Source organism: Meles meles, chromosome 1, assembly GCF_922984935.1.
Source record: "Meles meles chromosome 1, mMelMel3.1 paternal haplotype, whole genome shotgun sequence".
Classification (NCBI taxonomy): domain Eukaryota; kingdom Metazoa; phylum Chordata; class Mammalia; order Carnivora; family Mustelidae; genus Meles; species Meles meles.
Window position 1 is genome coordinate 112993851 of NC_060066.1, and position 18821 is coordinate 113012671.

General features: G+C 45.5%; 1 protein-coding gene and 1 long non-coding RNA gene across 2 annotated transcripts in view; one reads left to right on the forward strand and one right to left on the reverse strand.

The window, feature by feature from the left end:
- LOC123950051 overlaps positions 1-10958 on the reverse strand; it is a 31377-nt gene extending 20419 nt beyond the window's left edge. Inside the window, exons 1-2 of the long non-coding RNA XR_006820119.1 lie at positions 10746-10958; positions 4823-4924 (exon numbers count right to left, since the gene is read on the reverse strand). This is a non-coding gene — a long non-coding RNA (uncharacterized LOC123950051). The remainder of the gene's footprint in view (positions 1-4822; positions 4925-10745) is intronic.
- Positions 10959-11145: 187 nt separating this feature from the next.
- ZNF697 (zinc finger protein 697) overlaps positions 11146-18821 on the forward strand; it is a 30546-nt gene continuing 22870 nt past the window's right edge. The window contains exon 1 of the mRNA XM_045978702.1: positions 11146-11270. The gene's annotated coding sequence lies outside the window, so the exon portion shown is untranslated. The remainder of the gene's footprint in view (positions 11271-18821) is intronic.

Below are 18821 nucleotides of genomic sequence, written 5' to 3' on the forward strand. Positions count from 1 at the left end.
CTGTTACTAATTCATTGGCTTTGACACTCATGAAACACCGCATTTCTGCAATCTTTGTTTTCTCTTCCATTTCCATTTCCAATTACATGACTCCATGGGAGGTATAAGGAAGGGATTAAAATTTATACTTAAAAAAAAGCTCTCATTCTCTATGCTTTGTCATACACTGGCTTTAGAATTCAGCTGCCAGCTTCAGGTTTTCTCGGGATTGGGACAAGACTCTAGTTACACCAAGAAACATGCGTGTGTGTAGCATAGAAAATCTCCACTAAGGTATATCCACAGACCTGAGAGTGTTTTTATATTTTTATCCAAGGACACTTACTCCTTGAGTGAGAATAGAAATAATTCACATCTCATCACTTGTGTTGAGAGTGTTGGTGGAAATCTGAGTTAAATGGTGTGGAGTCTCTGATTAATTCCCGGGTAGTTTCTTTCTTTTTCTTTTTTTTTTAAGATTTTATTTATTTATTTGTCAGAGAGAGAGAGACAGAGAGAGAAAGATCACAAGTAGGCAGAGAGGTAGGCAGAGGCAGAGGGAGAAGCAGGCTCCCTGCAGAGCAAGAAGCCCGATATGGGACTTGATATGGGACTTGATCCCAGGACGCTAGGATCATGACCTGAGTCGAAGGCAGCCGCTTAACCAACTGAGCCACCCAAGCATCCCAATTCCCGGGTAGTTTCAGTGCTTCTATGGATTGTGGCTGGGGCCACTAGCCATGTCTTCCTGGCTGTTTGTCACCATGCTCATGTCACTGAAATGCTAAAGCTCCATTTCCTCATCTGCGTGGAGATTAATATCTACGGAGTCTACCTCACAGGGTCACTTGAAGCTTGGGTGAGATAATGAACATGAAAACATTTTTGTAAATTGGACAGTGTTGGCTTTTTCTAGGCTGTTATGTTGTGCGAGGGAGAGAATGTTAGATTGCTTGTGAAATAGTCCAGTGAGAATCCTGACTTACAGCTCTGCTTGGCTTCTCGACAAACACTCCACTTGAACCCGTGATTCAGGAGATCTAAGCGAGTGGGGTGCTATTGGAAAGAGCACTGGCTGGGAAGTATGTGATTCTGGGTCAAGTCCCCAACACTGCATTATACTGAGTTGTATGAATGTGGGTAAATCACTTAACCTCTTTAGTTTCTTTGTCTGTAAAATGAGATGCCTGGACCAAAAACTTTATATATTCTACAAATAAGAAAACCATGGTTTCAGACTTCTAAGATACTCGGGATATGCTGAAGTATGCATAGTGCAAGCTCATGGACCTGTCTTCTTCACTGAGGTGTCCTCTGGTGTTATATACTAGGCCTGACATCTAGTAGGTGCTCAAAAAATTCATGTTGAATTTAAGAATGATGGTTCAGTCATGGTAATAACTGACTTCTGGGGGTAATTTTACATGTATTTTAATGCAATTCTATTCCTCTCAACAAAGATGAATGGTTAAATACATAACTCCATGTGGTCAGTAAGAAATATTTTTCTAAAACATTAAATGAATCCACAAATCCAAAAACATGATTTGAATTTTGGCTTCGGAAAAAAAGTCATTGTGTCTTGAAAGAGATATGATATTTGAACTCCGGATTTTCTGGACCTTGTCCAGAATCTGTTCCGATGTCCTGCCTACATGTTTTCTTCTAGCACCAAATGTTAAGATCTAAGTCAATCAACTGAACTTTTATTCCTCCCCACCCCCACTGTCATTCCCTCATCCAGGCCTCATTTGGCCTTTCAGGATGCTCTGTGACGGGTGCCAAGCTGTTTCCGGGCCCTGAGACTTTACACTTAGGATTTCTTTGACCCAGAGTCACCTCCCTCCTTTTCTCTGTCACCTGGCTAGCTCCTACTGTCCCTTTCAGGTTTGGCTTGAAAGTTTTCCAGAAAATGGCTCCTGACCCCAAAGGCTGGATCAGGCACCAGTAGTACCCTGAATGTTTCTCTAATGCAACGTGTCTGCATCATGTCATTTATCACATTAGATCGTCATTAAGCTGTTAAAGTGACAGACACTGGAGCTATGCTGTTGGGTGTCCCAAGCCCACTAGTCAGGTCAGATGGCAGGGATGCCTCATACAACCTGCCTCATAGGGTTGTCCAGAGAATTAAATGACTGACAGATTCCGGTGTGGGAGAACACAGCTTGGCACACAGTATCATATGATGATTTCTGATTCTGGCGTTATTATCTGTTTGGTCAACGCAAGCCCATAAGCTCCTTCAGAGCAGAGACCATATTTTATTTACTGTGGTATCCCAGCACCATAAACACTCTGTGAACATTTGTTGAATGAATGGATTTTTCTTTTCTGTTTCATTGAAGCTATACTGGGGGACCCTCTTGCTTGACTGGAGATGAAGCCACAAGGATCAAAGAGAAAAGACGATGAGTGGGTGGGGGGTACTGGCCAAGTGGGCGGGAGGCTTAACACAACCTTATTCAGCATAGGATAAAGTTTTGGTAACACCCTTTAAAAAGCTGTGTCTGGTGGTAAAAGACAGGAAAAAGGGCATGACAATGGAAGTGATCATTGCTGGCTGTGGAGTTGGCAGACACAAAGACAGTAACCCCACGTCCTCCTTCAACCTGTGAGGGCTGAGCCATGTTCTTTCCAGTCTGTCTACCCTTATGGATGCTTCTTTTTTTTTTTTTTATAATATTTTATTTATTTGACAGAGAGAAATTACAACTAGGCAGAGAGGCAGGCAGAGAGAGAGGAGGAAGCAGGACCCCGCGGAGCAGAGAGCCCGATGCGGGGCTCGATCCCAGGACCCTGGGATCATGACCTGAGCCGAAGGCAGAGGCTTTAACCCACTGAGCCACCCAGGTGCCCCTGGATGCTTCTTTTTTAAGACTGGCTCATTACCCCAGTGCTGCGTCCACTGTCCACACTCTTCCACATGACTCACAGTGACATTCAGGAGCCAGGTCTGTGCCTGATTCTCTGGCCTCTGTCTCCCTGTAGGACCATCCTGCCCCACTCTCTCCAGTACCGCGCCTTGGTGTTTGTCCTCACTGGGAGCGCCCAAAAAACCTACTTCTCTTCTCCAAGACTCAGCTGTGGTGTCACCACCCATGGGAAAGCAAACCTCTGACAAGCCCAGAGTCTTCTGGGCCCCAATTGCTTGCCACGTAAGCCCAGTCACAGAGTTCTCTCCCCGTGCGGTTATTGTTCTTTCACCAGATTTGCTATTACTACCTATGGCTGACATTTTGGTGTCCCTGATGCTGAGCGCTGTGCACAGTGGGTACAGGCATGGCTGGCGGTCTGCTGGGTGGAGCTTCCCGGCTCTGCCCTTTACTATCCCACACTGGATGTTCTCATGCTTGCCTCGTGGGCTTAAAGTCAGCCCCTGAGGCTTACTTCTGAATAACCTTGGTCTAATGTAGCCACCCAGAGCCTCCTTATTTGTGAAATAGAGCCTATTAGTGAATATAAAATAAATAGATGGTTCCTTGTTTATGATGAATTCCATGTAGATGATCAGATCATCTGCAAATAACAGCTTTGCCGCTTCTTCTTTAATGTTTATGCCTTTGATTTTCTTGTCATTTGCATTGGCATAGATTTCCAGTACCATTTTGAAGAGTAGCAGTGATACTGGCCATTCTTATCCTGCTTCTAATCTTAGGGAGGGGGAGTCTAAAGTTTCTCCATTAAATCAGATACAGATTTGTTTTAAGAACTTAGTGAACCTGGGATGCCTGGGTGGCTCCGTGGGTTAAAGCCTCCGCCTTCAGTTCAAGTCATGATCCCAGGACCCTGGGATGGAGCCCGCATCGGGCTCTCTGCTCAGCAGGGAGCCTTCTGCCCGCCTCTCTGCCTACTTGTGATCTCTGTCTGTCAAATAAATAAATTTTTAAAAAAACTTAGTGAACTAAATATCTTTCTAGTTTCTGAAGTACAGAGATGACTGAAAGATATACCTTGGCCTACCTTAACCTAATTTTTCCCAGTACTCACAATTTATTTTCCTCGCCTCCCCATCCTTGAGGGATAAGAGGTTCTAGGCTATTTGGAGCCCAGCAAGGAAACAAAGTCTTGGGCTCATGCTGGGAGAAACATATGTAGGAAGCAGATTGTTCAAGACCTAACCCTCAGCCAAGTAAATCCCAGCAAAAACATCCCCTTCTCCTCCCTCTATTTCCTTTGATCAGATGGAAAATACTTTCGCTTATCCCATCCCCAAATTCTGCTCTAGGAAATAAGATAGTCTTTGATATCTGCATACTTTACTTTAATGAACTCTTCATTTTTTTATACATTATACTTTAATAAAAAGTTTACTTTAAAAAAGTGGATCTGGGAATGCCTGGGTGAGTCAGTTGGTTAAGAACCTGCCTTCAGAACCATAAGAGACTATGGACTCTGAAAAACAACCTGAGGGTTTTGAAGGGTCAGGGGTGGGAGGTTGGGGGAACAGGTGGTGGGTAATAGGGAGGGCACGTTTTGCATGGAGCACTGGGTGTTGTGCAAAAACAATGAATACTGTTACGCTGAAAAAATAAATAAATTAAAAAAAAATCTTAAAAAAAAAAAAAAAGAACCTGCCTTCAGCTCAGGTCATGATCCTGGGGTCCTGGGATCAAGTCCCACATCGAGCTCCCTATTCAGTGGGGAGACTGTTTCTTCCTCTGCCTGCTGCTCCCACTGCTTGTGCTCTCCCTCCCTCTCTCTGACAAATAAATGGATAAAATCTTTTAAAATAAATAAATAAATAAATAAATGGACCTAAGAGAAGTTGCCCACAGTGAACAGTAATGCTACTCACAGGTGCTTAAAAAATATTTCTTCATTAAATGCATTCACCAAATACCTTTTGAGTTCCTGTTGTAGGAGCTGAGCACCGTGCTAGGCTCTTGGGACAAAAGTATGAATCAGAGAGACACAGACCACACTCTGGAAGTTTCCATGCTAGCTGCAGGAGAGAGACAAAACACAGGAAAACAAAGTTTATTAAAGTGTTTCAAACATGAAGAAAACAAAGGACTGAGAGAAAGAAGGGGAGTCTCCTGTAGACAGAGTGGTCTGAGAAGGTCTCTATAAGGAAGGGACAGTTAGGTTTAGGGTGGGAAGTAGTCATCCACAAAAAGATTAGGACTGACAGTGGAGAGCCAGCCGGCTTTGGGCAGAGGAGAAAGAAAGGCCTGGCTGTGGGAATACAAGTTTTTGTTAGGGCTTGAGAAGAATAAGATAAATGCCACCAGAAAACAAAACAAAACAGAGCTGTATGTTACCTAATAATAAACAAACCAAGTTACACAATAACTGTAAGGGTTGAAAATCTTTTGTTTTTGTTATTTATTTTTCAGCAAACATACCAATACAGGGATGAGAACATGTCTCTTCCAAGTTGGGCACTGACTGATCCTTGTGTTCTGTGTCAATCCAACCCTAGAAGGTGGTCAGTTTCCCACACACAGTCCTAACCAGCCTGGATGATGGAATTAGGGAGCCAGTACGGTGTCTACTGAGAAAAAGAACATTTCACTGATAAGCTGCCCAGGTGAGCTCATTCTTGCCTCCCACTCCCCTCCCTCTTGCCTGAGAATTTTCACCATGAGAAACACTAAAACACATTCTCGGAGGACTTGAGTTAGAACTATTGCTGTTGAAGTGGGTAGACATCCAATTCAATTAGATAAATAAATAAACAAACACTGTAATGGTTAGGGATATTTAATCGTTCACATAACTGACAAGTACAGGGATAGGGTGAATTGAAGACCTCAAATAAACTTCTCTTTCTTTCTCTGTCTTTCCCTCTTCTCCACTCTTTTCTGTTTTGATGCCGCATTCAGGTTCCAACCTCTACCCTCCCTTCTCCAGCATCTTCAGGTTTTTGTGGTCTTTTCCATTAGCAGCTCCAACAGAGAAAGAGGGTTTCTTTAACCTTAGCTTCTGGGCCATTTGCCCCTTCTGGATCCCTCCCTGCTCTGTGGGAGTGCCAACTGGCTAGCTGGGTTACAGACCTGGCTCTGGAGCTGCATGATTAAGAGGTAGAGGTGGGGAAGGTGAAAGGCTCTTCTAGACAAGACTAAAGCTGAGAGACGGACAGTTTCTCTGAAGGAAAATTAGGGCATTTATTCTAAGAAGGGAAATGCAAGCTGAGCCAGCCAAAAATAAGAGCTGGGTCCTACGGTCCATCTCTTGGCTTGCTTTCTTCCATACACTTGATTTTAAAAATGTCCCCACCTAATAGCCTGTAATGATTCTATGCATACATGAAAAGGTACTCATGCACACTCCAAAGGGAGAGAACTTTACTTTGGGTCTAGTTCCTGGTCCTTGACCTTTAAGTGATTTCTGTTCTGATAGCTCATGGCGAAACTACAGATCTAGTGATGCCCCCACACAGTCCATGTAAAGTGGTAGAAGGAAAAATAGAGCAACTCCACTTGTAGCAAAGGAAAGGGAAAATAATCAGCAGCGGGACTGTCCTATAGGATGCGTTCAAGTCTGCTAATTAGAGATAGCAAGAATTACCCGCCGCGAAAAGAACTGAGTTGCCAGTGACAGCCAAGGGAGCTGTTTCCACTCGAACTCTTGAGAAAGACTCTTATTCATTATTCTCATTGCTGAGCACAACCTCAGTGGGAATTGGGGAGGGTTTCTGTTCTCAGGACTGAACTGCTTTCCCACCCACTTGCTCTTGTAACTCAGCAGTATTGGGGTTCATCTACACTCTAGACCCTGGCCCAGAACTTTCTGTCTGTTAAGGAAAAGCCTGATGGTTGCTTCACTTTCCAGTCTTCAGTTTAATGGCCACCATCCTGACCTCTGCCTAGGGGCAACCAGAACAATGAACTGGGATGGAGGAGGACAGACAGATCAGCCTCTTGATGCAAGGCTGGTGCAAGTGGTGATGCAAGTGGTGAGCTCTTTTAATTAGGGTGACCTGCTTTAGAGCTGTCATTCAGGTGTAATTATTAATAGCACCCCTCCCCACACTCCAAATTGTCCCATTTTGGATTATAAATTATATGGTCACCCTACTTAAAATGGGGTTAATTCTTCCCTTTCTTGGACAGGGATGGTACAGCAGGAGTCTGATGCAGACCCTGGAGACAGTCTTTCCATGATGAGTTTTTGTTTTGTTTTTTTTAACCTTCCTGCCTTTGCTATTACTCTTGAAAGGGCAGAGAATTTCCTTTTTTCATCCTGGCATGGCTCAATATATCTGACTCTTGACCATTTGGGTCTGCTGGCTAGAGTCAAAAAGAGCATCTTTTAGCCAGGCTGTAATTTCTTCCTTCCTGCTTCTGAAGAGGCCTGTTTCAACATTAGCATGTCTCTTTCTTTTGAATATTTATAAACACTGCAAGCAGTCCAAATGCTGACATTTGTCAATCAAGACAGACCTTTAAAACTCCACCTTTGAAATGCTGGGACCTGGAGACCTTTTATTCGGCATTTTTGATGACCCCTATCACAAAGATTTCCAATTCCCCAGCCTGGGACAGAGGGATCCTTTCACCTCTTACCCTTCTTCAGCTTAACTAGCTGCCCATTGAAGGATCTGCACCTTAACACCCCATACTCAGCTGTAGAGCACTCTCTTGGCTGCAAGAGATGGAACTGAAGTCAAAATAGCTTAAGCCCAAAAGGAAATTTCCTGGCTCATCTAGCAAAAAATCTAGGGTTACCTTGCCTTCAGGAGTGACCAAACAGTATCATAAGGATTTGCTGGTGCGTGTGTTCTCCATCTCCGTCTTTGTATGTCTGTATGTTGTGCGTGTGTGCATGTGTGTGTGCACATGCCCACCTTTCTCAGCTTTGCTTCTTTTAGTAGCTGATCCTTTGTACAGCAATGGAACAAGGTAGTTGGTAGGCGATGATTATGTACCCACCACTGAAGCAGAGCCCCTCTCAAAACAGTAAGGGCTAAGCTGGAAAGGGGATTGTTTCCCCAAAGATGTTGTTACCACAAAAGGGGGGGAGGATGGATGCTTGTGAGGGTAAGGAAACAACAGGTGTCCACATCATGCTTGTTAAAACATGGAGGCAAATCTCTCCAGGCTCAATTTCCATTTTGAAACGTAAGGATGAGTATAGTTACCTATTCTATCTCAAAGTGAAGGGGGAAAAAGGCAAGGGTAAAATATTTGCTTATTTTTTTTAAAAAAATTATTTATTTATTTAACAGAGAGAGAAAGAGAGAGCACACACAAGCAGTGGGAGCAGCAGGAAAGGGAGAAGCAGGCTTCCCACTGAGCAGGGAGCCCAGTGTGGGACTGGATCCCAGGACCCTGGGATCATGACCTGAGCCAAAAGCAGCCGCTTAACTGACTGAGCCACCCAGGCATCCCAAATATTCACTTAATTAAAAAATTAATTAAATAAAATTTTATTTTATTTATATATATATAATTAAATAAAATTTTATAAAAAAATAAAAATAATAATTTAAAAAATTCACTTAATTAAAAAATTTAATTTTTTAAACACATAGGCTGGGAAGTTAAGACTTTTCTGAAGTTGAGGTGTGCCTTTGGAAACTGCTGTAGAATTGGAAAACTTGAAATCCATCCTGTAACATCAGGGAGCCCTTGTTTCCCTCCCCTCACTCCCTACTCCCTCCCCTGAGGGCTTGAAGGGCGGGGGAGGATGCATGACGTGGGAGAAAGGAATGTCATTTTTGTCTGGTCTCAGGCTTTGCTGATATTAGCTGGGAACATGCAATTTATTAATGTGGATCTGAACATCTTCAGCAATGATATGTAACAGGAATTAGTTAATTCAACAAGTATTTGTTGAATGCCTGATCTCTTCTCCTTTCTCTCTCCTCTGCCTTCACCCTCTGCCTCTCTCCTAGACCTTTCCCATCAGCTTTTAAGCATCCCCAAGGAGCTCTCATCTTAAAAACTAAACAAACAGAAAGCCCACAAACAGAAATCGTCTTCCCCTTAGACCCTATTTCCTTCCCAGTTACCACCCCCTTCACAACCAAATTTCACACACCTGAGTGTCCCTATGCCCTACTTGCATTTCCCCGCCTCTCTTGTTCCCATTCCTGATTTTGCCTGAACAAAAGAGTTTATGCAAAGGGTGAGACCCTCTGAGAACACAAACCTCTATGTACGGCTCTGTTATAGCACTTAAATATTATGTGGTAATTGTCTGTGTGATGTCAGCTGGAGTATGAACTTTTTTTTTTAAGTAGGCTCTACACCCAGCATGGAGTATGAACTTCTTGGGGGTTAAGACAGAGCTTACTCAGTAAATGTCTTACAGTGGAACGTTAACATATGTCTACTCCAGGCATGGTGACTAACGTGTAGTAAGTGTTAAACAGATCTCTACTGAAGTCACCAGTTAACCAGGGTTGGCAACAAAAGAGAGAGACAGTTTTGCAGTCAAATGATCTACCACTGAGCTATACCCCCCAGAGAGACAGTTTTGGTATGGGAGGGAGGTGAGTGAAATTTTAGGCATCTTGAGCTAACTTAGAAACGTAGGAGGAGAATGAGGAGAGTGCGCTATATTGGAAGGCAGAAAATAGCTCTGCTGAGGGCATAGCAGGCCATGTTAAATGCTATAGCAAGTGTTTCCTCTTTTCAAACTGAACACTACAAGAGGTCCCTGGGTTTGCCAAATGATTATCAATTACCTTTTTTTTTTTTTTTTCTTGGTGGTGGTGGAGGGAGGGGCAGTTTTATTAGAATGTTACCAGACTGCAAACCCTTAGGAAGCAGTGATTTGCAGGGTCCCCCAAATGCAAAGATGACACCAAAATTAACTTAGGTGGACAGTCAACAGGGAGACATGCAATAGGAACTTTGGGGAGGTGATGCCATCTGCACAATTCTCACCATCGCTACACCTTAAATGGATCCAGCCCATCTTTTCCCTGTGGTTAAGTATCTCAAGAGAAAGAACTAGAGCCTCAATGTGGATGAACTTTTCTTAAATGCACATTAAATGTGCACATGCGCATTTGAAACGTGAGAAGCCAGATGGATAGGCATGGTCATTATGACCCTCTCTCTGGTTACTTTTCAAACACATTTTAGAGCATGTTGGAACTCTTCCTTTCCTAGCTCTGTTCATTACGTTCTGATCACCCTCCTTAGGGAGAGAGCACTGCTTTTCCTAAGTCTCCATGTGGCCCTTCCTTGATTTTTCCCATGAGTGTCCCGGATATGCAGTTCCAGAATTAGACAGGAATTTGTGGAGGACTCCTGATAGGCTGGGCTGGAAGTGGAGTTCTCTCTTACAGCCAATGCCCAATGTTCCTAAACCCCTGATACAGATGGCCATACAGTGGCCATTGCGTCTGTTTGCAAGGCGGACGAAACCAAATCCTAAAGGCGAACAAGAGGAAGAGAAACAGAAATGCCAGCATGCTCCTAAGTCTGCAGCACAGGTTGTTTTGTTGTTGTTGTTGTTGTTGTTGTTTTACGTGTCTTGGAGTTAATTCATGCAGTTTGTTTTCAATCTCTTAATTTAATTACTTTTCTTGAAAACACGCCCGGGACAAGGCCAACATGGGAGAGAGCAATGTCACCGGGTCAGGATCTGGAAGCAAAACAGGTCTTAGGTTTTAAGGATGAAGCGCCCAAATCTTAAGGAACCTGAATTCCTGGTGAGCACTCAAGTTCTTTAAACCTCCCCCAGCAGGATTCCGGCCGTTTTAAAAAAGACAAGGAAAAAGAAAAAGAAATCTATTGAAAAAACAAGTCAACTCAAAAAGAACCCACCCCAAACTTCCCCCTATCCGAAGAAAAGGCAGCTCTCACCGCAAAGTCCTCCCGCAACCCGCGACAGCTCGGCGACAGGCCACCAGCTGCGGGGGCGGCCGCGTTCAGTATGAGCGCTGAGTCGCGCTCGGCGGGGCCGCGGGGCGAAGCGGGGCCGTGGGGCGGGGCAGGGCCCAGGGCTAGGCGCCCCTGCCGCTCCCAGCCCTGGAGCGCGAGAGGAGCGAGCGCGTGTCCTCACGTGCCGCGTGCGCGTCTGGCGGGGGAAGCTTCCACGCCCGGTGCCCTGGTGGCAGGAAGTCCCCGGGAACTACAAATCGAGGCATGCTGGGAACATTCCCCTGCTCCTCCCAGGAAATGTCCTTTGTCCAGCCCTACAGGAAGCCCCAGTGAGGAGTCAGCCGGGCAGCCAGCCAGCCAGCCGGTCAGCCAGCCAGCCAGCCAGCCAGCCAGCCAGCTAGTCCGCGGCGGCTGCAGACGCCGACGCCGCCGCAGCAGCACAAGGGCAGACGCGGCGCGGGGCTCCGGCAGGGGCGCGCGCTGCCCTCGCTTCTCGCCGCGGCGCAGGTAGGAGTGTGGCTGCGGCGGGGCTCTCGACCGGCTGGGGTTGGTCGGGCACCCGACCCGACCGCTGCGGGGATGGGCTGTGCGCCCGCGAGCGGGTGGCGGAGCGGCTGGGCGAAGTTGTGCGGCGCGCGCTGGACCGCTGTCCGCTCCCCCGGGGCGCAGGGGCCCCGCGCGCGTGGGGTGCTCTTGCGGCCCCCGAACCCGGGCTGAGCTCCCTCCGGGGTCTGTGGCGAGGTGCGGGGAGGAGGCGGCTGAGACGCGAGGGAGGAGGAGGCTGAGCGGCGATAGCGGGTGGGACCGTCCCGCAGACCACCGAAGGGGGCATCCGAGACCCTCGGAAAAACGAAGCCCAGGGAGGAGCTTGGAAGGCAAACAGAAGGTGAAGGGCTTTGTGTGCAGCTGCGGACAGGGACCGAGTGTGCTTCCCTTCCCTTGTCTGTCTGCGCCCCCAGCCCGACTGGAGGCTGGAGGGGTGGGGGTGGGGCACTTCAGGGAGGGGCAGCGGGTCCTCTTGGGTCCCTGTGCGATGTGTTCCTCCTTTGCCCTCTCCGCTGCGTTCTAGCCGACTCACATCAGCGGCTTGGGCTGCCATCAGACTGGGCAAATGGCACAATAAGGATGAGTGGGTGGGGAGATGGGAAGCAGCTCGTCGCCCCGTTTAGCTGTGGTAGACTTCCCAACCCCAGATGTCCATGTCTGCCGGTGGGTGGGTAGCGGGGCACAGCTGATACTTTCACCCAAGGATAATGCTGTGAGTGGAGGCGTGGGGGTGAGGCGCGTGTTGGGAGGAGAGGGCGAGTGAGAAGAGGTTGAGGTGGGAGAGCAGCGGCAGCAGGGGCGCGGAGTGTACCTATGAGCCAGTGTGCATTCCGGCCAGGCTTCGAGAATAGGGTTACCACTTCCTCTGGGACTTTCCACGATTTTCCTTTTTCCTAACTGCCCCCCGCCCCAGGAGTGAATCACCCACCCCTTGCTACAATGAGCGCTAGGCTGGGTTCAATTTGGGCTTGTTGTATCCCCGCTTTTATAGCGGACTTATTTGTCTTTTACCTGGGGTTGGGGGTGACATGAATACGCCGCATCCCCTCTGGCCTTATGTTCTTCCCTGGGGGACTGAGGGTGTGGTGAAGGTGGTTGGATAATGGCTAGCAAGTTAATAGTCCTCGAGGAGCTGTGATGGATGAGTGGGCAACTTTGAATACGGCCCAAGTGTAATTGCTGTATCTGAACTCACTTGACCAAGGGGCCTTTGTTTCTCCTTTTCTCCTTCCCCTGTCTTTTTTTTTTTTTTAACTCTGTACTCAGATGGTTACCTCTTTCTCTTAACAAGGCAATACATGGATATTAGTTGATGTGGAATATATTTTAAGAGCCAAATAGACCTTTAAAAATGCCACTTGGGTGGTGAGGCAGGAGCACCCAAGGCTCATGGTTAAGGAGGATGTGGTAGGGCACAGAGCCCTGCACCTTGTATAAAGGATTTGTAGGGAGAAACACACTATTTACACTGATTTCTGTAGGAGAAATGAAGCATCTGAAGGTAAGGTAAGAATGGGGGGTGGGGGAGAGACCCAGGTGTCCAGGCTGAGGGCATGAAGATGGCAAAATAAAGAGGAAAAGCTCTGTCAGTTTGGAAGATGATTTCGAGTTGGAACATTTTGGCTGTGTGTGCATGTGCATGTGTGCGTGCGTGTGCGCGTGCAAATGTTGGAGGTGGAGGTTGTTGTTGGGGGAGAATTTGATGTCAGAATTCCAGCTGGGCCCCCAAAGAGAATAAGATGGCACCAGAGTGAAGCAGAGTCATAAAGGGGAAGTCAGGCCACCCTTTACATTACACACAAAGGAAAACATTGATGGCCTTCAAAAACCATTGGGATTAAGGAGGTGAATGGAAACAAATCAGACTGGGGCAAAGGAGCTGGTGCAGCTGGAGTGAGGCAGTGGTATGAAGCTGACCTCACCAAAGGTTGTATGACTAAGGCCGATGGAGTTGCACCACATTTCCTCCCCCACCCCACCCCCAAAAAAGCTCCTTGGATTTCCTCAGAATCTACATGTTTGCCTTATTTCTAGCATCCGGCTAAGGGAAAGAGAAAGGGCAAAAATTGATGATAAAGAGGATAAATTAAGACAAGAAAGATACTGCCTGCTCATGGAGGGTGGGAACCCCCTTCCCCCAAAACTGCAGTGCCGTTTTAAGAGGTCTGAAGCCTGAAGCTATGCCAGTGATATGTGGGCTTTTCTTTGGATCTAAGATCTGATTTCTTTTCCTTCTTCCCCCCCACCCCTCCTGAACAGGTTTCTTAGCACTATGTAATGTTAATGTACTCAGTATAGTTACCTCCTTAGCTGGGCATGCAAAACCTTTCATGGTTCTGGGCCCACCTACCTCCATTGGATCCAGGGCACCCCAATATACCTACCCATTCTTGCAACAAACAGCTCCCCATTTCCAGACGCCACAGATAGACTTCCCACAGTGTCTCCACCACGCTGAATTCCATGCTTGTTTGGCATCCCTGCATGGCCTCTGATTAGTTTCTGCAAATCCTTGCCTATTTGATGTAGCACCCTTCTAGAAGGCTTCCCAGACCTCCCAGTGAGAATTCATCCCATCCCGGTGGTACTTTGTATGCTTGGGATGACTCCTACCTCTGGTCGGCCTTGTGATAGCTAGATGTTAATTTTATGCCCTTTGGGACTGTAAACCCCTTGAGGGCAATGGCTCTCTCTAGCTGGTGCTTTATACCTAGCAGTGCAGAACAGATGTTTCTTTGAAATGCATGAGTAAATGAGGAATGAGTGAAAGAATGCATATGTCTTAAATTATCTCTTTCCTTTTCTATAAAAAAAGGGGTGAAGCCTTTCTCAGACTTCTGAGGATTCCTAGCAGTTGTGAATCAAAGTCGTCTGGGTCATGAGAGTCTCTGGTGCTTTTCCTTGTGCTCCTGGATTAAGAGGCCCTAAAAGGATCCATCTCAGTGTCTAATACAAAGACACTCATTAAAAGTTTGTTGAATAGGTTCTTTGGCAGCCTACATTTTCGAACTCTTATAGACAGGGTACGGAATGGGTTAATCCCAGGTGGGTAATTAGTGAGTTTTTGCCTGGCTCCTGGCCTGAAGAAGGTGACTGTTCTCTCTCAGTTGTGCAGGTGAGATGTACTTTCTAGAAAGCAGCACCAACAAAGGCCGTCCTCGTATTTGGCCGTGAAGCCACAACTGACATCTGTCATGTTGCTTTGATTTTTATAGTCCAAGCCATCTACCAGGATTAAAATGTTGTATGTAAAAGTGCCAGGCAGATCAGACTCTCAGATTTTCCCCAAAGTTGCTGCTGTTTTGTAGTCCCTCACTTAACCCTAACCGGACAGCTTTTTGTGCTGCTTTTTGCACGTGATGACAGCAACAGTTAACTGTTTATTGAACATCTATGTATCAGCTATTGAACTGGGTAATTTCCATACATTGCGCTAATCTGATGACTTATGTATTATTCCCTCCATTCAAAAATTGAGGAAATGGAGGGTCAGAGGGAAGTTAAGAAACTTACTATAAGACCCAGTTTCTGATCTAGAAATAGGCTGGAAATTTGGGTCTGTTGACTCCCAGTCCTGTTCAGAGTAGATGGATCTTTGCTTACCCTGGGAGAATATTGCCAGGTCTCCCTTCCTTCTTCCTCTGAGATCCCTCACTTTCCACATTTCCTACTGGGAACATTGGGTTTTTAAATTCATCCTACTAGATCTCATTCTTAGAGGCACTGGTTTTTCATAAATTCGTTATTCTTATGCCCTTACGCTCCCATGGGTGTCAGTTAGAAAGCTCGCACAGAACTGTTTGTCTGAATCCTTTTCTTTCTCTCCCAGCCTATCTGAATTCTTTCCGTTATTCCCTCCCAGCCAAGTCTTAACCCTTTCTAAGCCACCTTTCTTGACACTCCAGGTCACATGCAGCCTCTCTAATTTTTTGCATTGTCTGAAATACCTGGAGCTCAGTGTCTTCCCAATGAACGCAAACCTAAATAAGCCTGCGCCCCATGTGGGAACATTTGCATATTCCCTGCTCATGGCAGGAATCATGTGTCCAGAACACAGCCTGGCATACAGTGGACCTTCGGGAACTGAGTTGAGTTGACCATAAATTGATAATGACTGACAGTGCAGAAATGTAGGCATGAAACATCATTTGCATGTTGACAGTTTGGGAGACAGGTCAGAGGGATCGTTTTCTTAGTTAATTTTCATCTTTTTCATGTGACTGCCATAAGAAATAAGCACCTTCTGGGAGCCTGAGTGGCTCAGTCAGTTGAGCGTCCAACTCTTGATCTCAGCTCAGGTCTTGATCTTGGGGTTGTGAGTTTAAGCCCCATGTTCGACTCCATGCCCACTTTAAAAATTAAAAAAAATTAAAAAATAAAAAGCACCTTTTGGAAATATGCCAAAGCAGACCTGTGTGTTGCTGAGTTTCATGAGCTTGAGGTTGACTCAGACATCACTGTTAAGTGATTATGGTGTTTTATTGATATTGGGTAGTTTGCGGCGGGGGGGGGGGAGGGGGAGGCTGGCTTCAATGCCTGCCCCCTTGATGTCGTGCTCACCTCTCCATAATCTTCTAGGAAGGGCCTTTTGTTGCACATCTGAGAAAATCAGAAGTTTCCTTGCTTCTGCAGAAACAGTTTGGGAAGGCAAGAGGTAAGGCTAAGGTGAGGAAGGAATTCATTCCTTTTTTTACCTCTGGGAGAGTAGCATCACTTGGGTGGGATATGGGTTTGGGCTTTATTGTATCATGTATTAATGGGGATGGTAGAAAGGTCAGCCGGCTTCTCCTTTTCCAGTGGAACAGATGTTACCCACCACAAGACTGAATCCAACTCCAGAGGTTGACTGTGCCACCTTTTCCCCTAACCTCAAGGCAACATAGCACTTTGGAAGCCTCCACTCAAACACAGTGTGCTGTGGGTTGTTGTTAAGCTCAGGAGTCATTTTAAAGGCAAATAGGATAGTTGTTGCCATTCCTGCATTTGTTCAGCCATTCACTGTGTATGCATAGCCTGGCAACAGTGTTCCAGCTGGGTGTGGGGAAGGACATGTGCAAGTCTTCGTGTCCCTTCCTGCAAAGGGTGAAGTGTGCATCTTATATATAGCCCTATAGGTGCAGCTTTAATTTGCCAAAATGTATGTAGTTAGAGGGGAAGGGCCTACTTGTATTCTGAGAGGCATTTTAAAGATTTTATTTATTTATTTGACAGACAGAAATCACAAGTAGGCAGAGAGGCAGGCACAGAGAGAGGGGGAGGCAGGCTCTCTGACAAGCAGAGAGCCCGATGTGGGGCTCGATCCCAGGACCCTGGGATCATGACCTGAGCCCAAGGCAGAGGCTCTAACCCACTGAGCCATCCGGTGCCCCCTGAGAGGCATTTTAGATATGTATTGCCTTCTGAGAACTTTTCTTAGGGTCATATCCTAAGTTAGAAAACAGGAACCATTCTACCTGGATCTTAGTAATAATAAATGTGTCACTTTTATCATTTCAGTGCTGTGCATATTCAAGTGGTTAGCACAACTCTGATGCCTGATAACAGTTAGGCGGGGCACCACTGAAAGAACATACTGCCCTTTGTTGTCTGTCCCCCCACCCTCAAACACATACCTAGGAACCTTTGTCTATTTCAAAGAATCACTGTTTTTTTCTTTCCTAGTCTTTTTTCTCTTTTTTTGATAATTTCTTAGGCAAGTATTGGCAGTGATTTCTGTTAGCAGTAGGTGGTTTTGAGAGCAGTGGATTTTGGGGGTACCTGGGTGGCTCAGTTAAGCGTCTGTCTTTGGCTCAGGTCATGCTCTCAGAGTCCCGGGATCAAGCCCCCAGCGGGGCTCCCTGCTCAGTGGGGAGCCTGCTTCTTCCTCTCTCTTTGTCCCTCCCTCTGCTCATGCTCTCTCTCTCAAATAAATAAAATATTTTTTAAAAAGTGGATTTTTAAGATTATTTCATTAGAACATAACCTCCACAGAGCAGAACCCAGAATAATGGGTAGTGGCCCATGGTAAATGTTCAGTAACTGTTGAGCAAATGAAGTTATATTTTTAAAATATTTCATTTTGATTTTTTTTTCCCAATAGTGCGGCATTGCCAGTTTTCTACAGTGAGGTGTGGCACAGGGTGCATGCTTATGTGCTCTATAAGCAAAGGAAATAGATATAATTTTGTAAAAGGTAGCCTTTATTAGTAGAGCAGTTTTAGGTCCACAGCAAGGTTGGGCACAAAGTACATAGAGTCCCAGTATGGCCTATGGCCCTACAAATGCACAGCCTGCCCCTTTACCAACCTCCCATATCAGAGTGGTGTGTTAAATCCGTGAGCCCATGTTGACACATCATTATCACCCAAAGTCCGTAGTGTATTTTAGTGTTCATTCTTGGGGTTGTACATTCCATGAGGGTTTTGAAAAATGTGTAATGACATGTGTCCACCACCCTAGTATCATACAGAATAGTTTCATGGCCCTAAAACATCCCCTGTGCTCCACCTGTTCATCCTTCTCTCCCTCTAACTCCTGGCAAACACTGTTCTTTTTTACCATCTCCATAGTTGACCTTTTCCAGAAGGTCATGTAGTTGGAATCATAGTGTATGTAGCCTTTTCAGATTGGCTTCTTTCACTTAGTAAGAGACATTTAAGGTCCCCCCATGGCTTGTCATGACTTGATAGCTCATCTCTTATTAATTAGCTCTGAATAATATTCTGTTTTCTAGAGGTATGGCAATTTGTCCATTGATCTGTTGAAGGACATCTGGATTGCTTCCAAGTTTTGGTGATGATGCATCAAGCTGCTGTAAACCTCCACATGCTGATTTTAAGTGTAGACTTTTCAACTCATTTCTATAAATACCAAGGAGTGAGAATATTGGATTATAGGGGGTAAAATGCTTATTTAGTTTTAAAAGAAACTGCCAGTCTCTCTTCCGAAGTGGCTGTCCCATTTTGCGTTCTCAGCAGGAGTAAGAGTTCCTCTTCCTTCACATCCTCGCCAGCATTTGGTATTGTCAGTGTTCTAAGTTTTTTTGCTATTCTGATAACTGCGTGGTAGTATGTCATTGTTGTTTTAATGTGTAGATCCCTAATGACATATCACATTGAACATCTTTTCATAGGGCTTATTTGCCATCTATTAATCTTTGGTGGGCTGTCTGTTTAGATCTGTTGCCCTTTTTTAAGTCAAGTCGTTCATTTTCTTACTGTTAAATGTTAAGGGTTCTTAACATATTTTGGATAACAGTTCTGTATCAGATGTGTCTTTGTAAATATTTTCTCACAATCTGTGGTTTGTCTTCTCATTCTCTTGATACTTTTTTTTAAATATATATATGAATTTTTCCTCTTTTTTTTTCTTTTGTATGCCAGTTCTTTTTTTTTTTTTTTTAAGATTTTCATTCATTTATTTGACAGACAGAGATCACAAGTAGTCAGAGAGAGAGAGAGGGAAGCAGGCTCCCCGCTGAGCAGAGAGCCCGATTCAGGGCTTGATCCCAGGACCCTGGGATCATGACCTGAG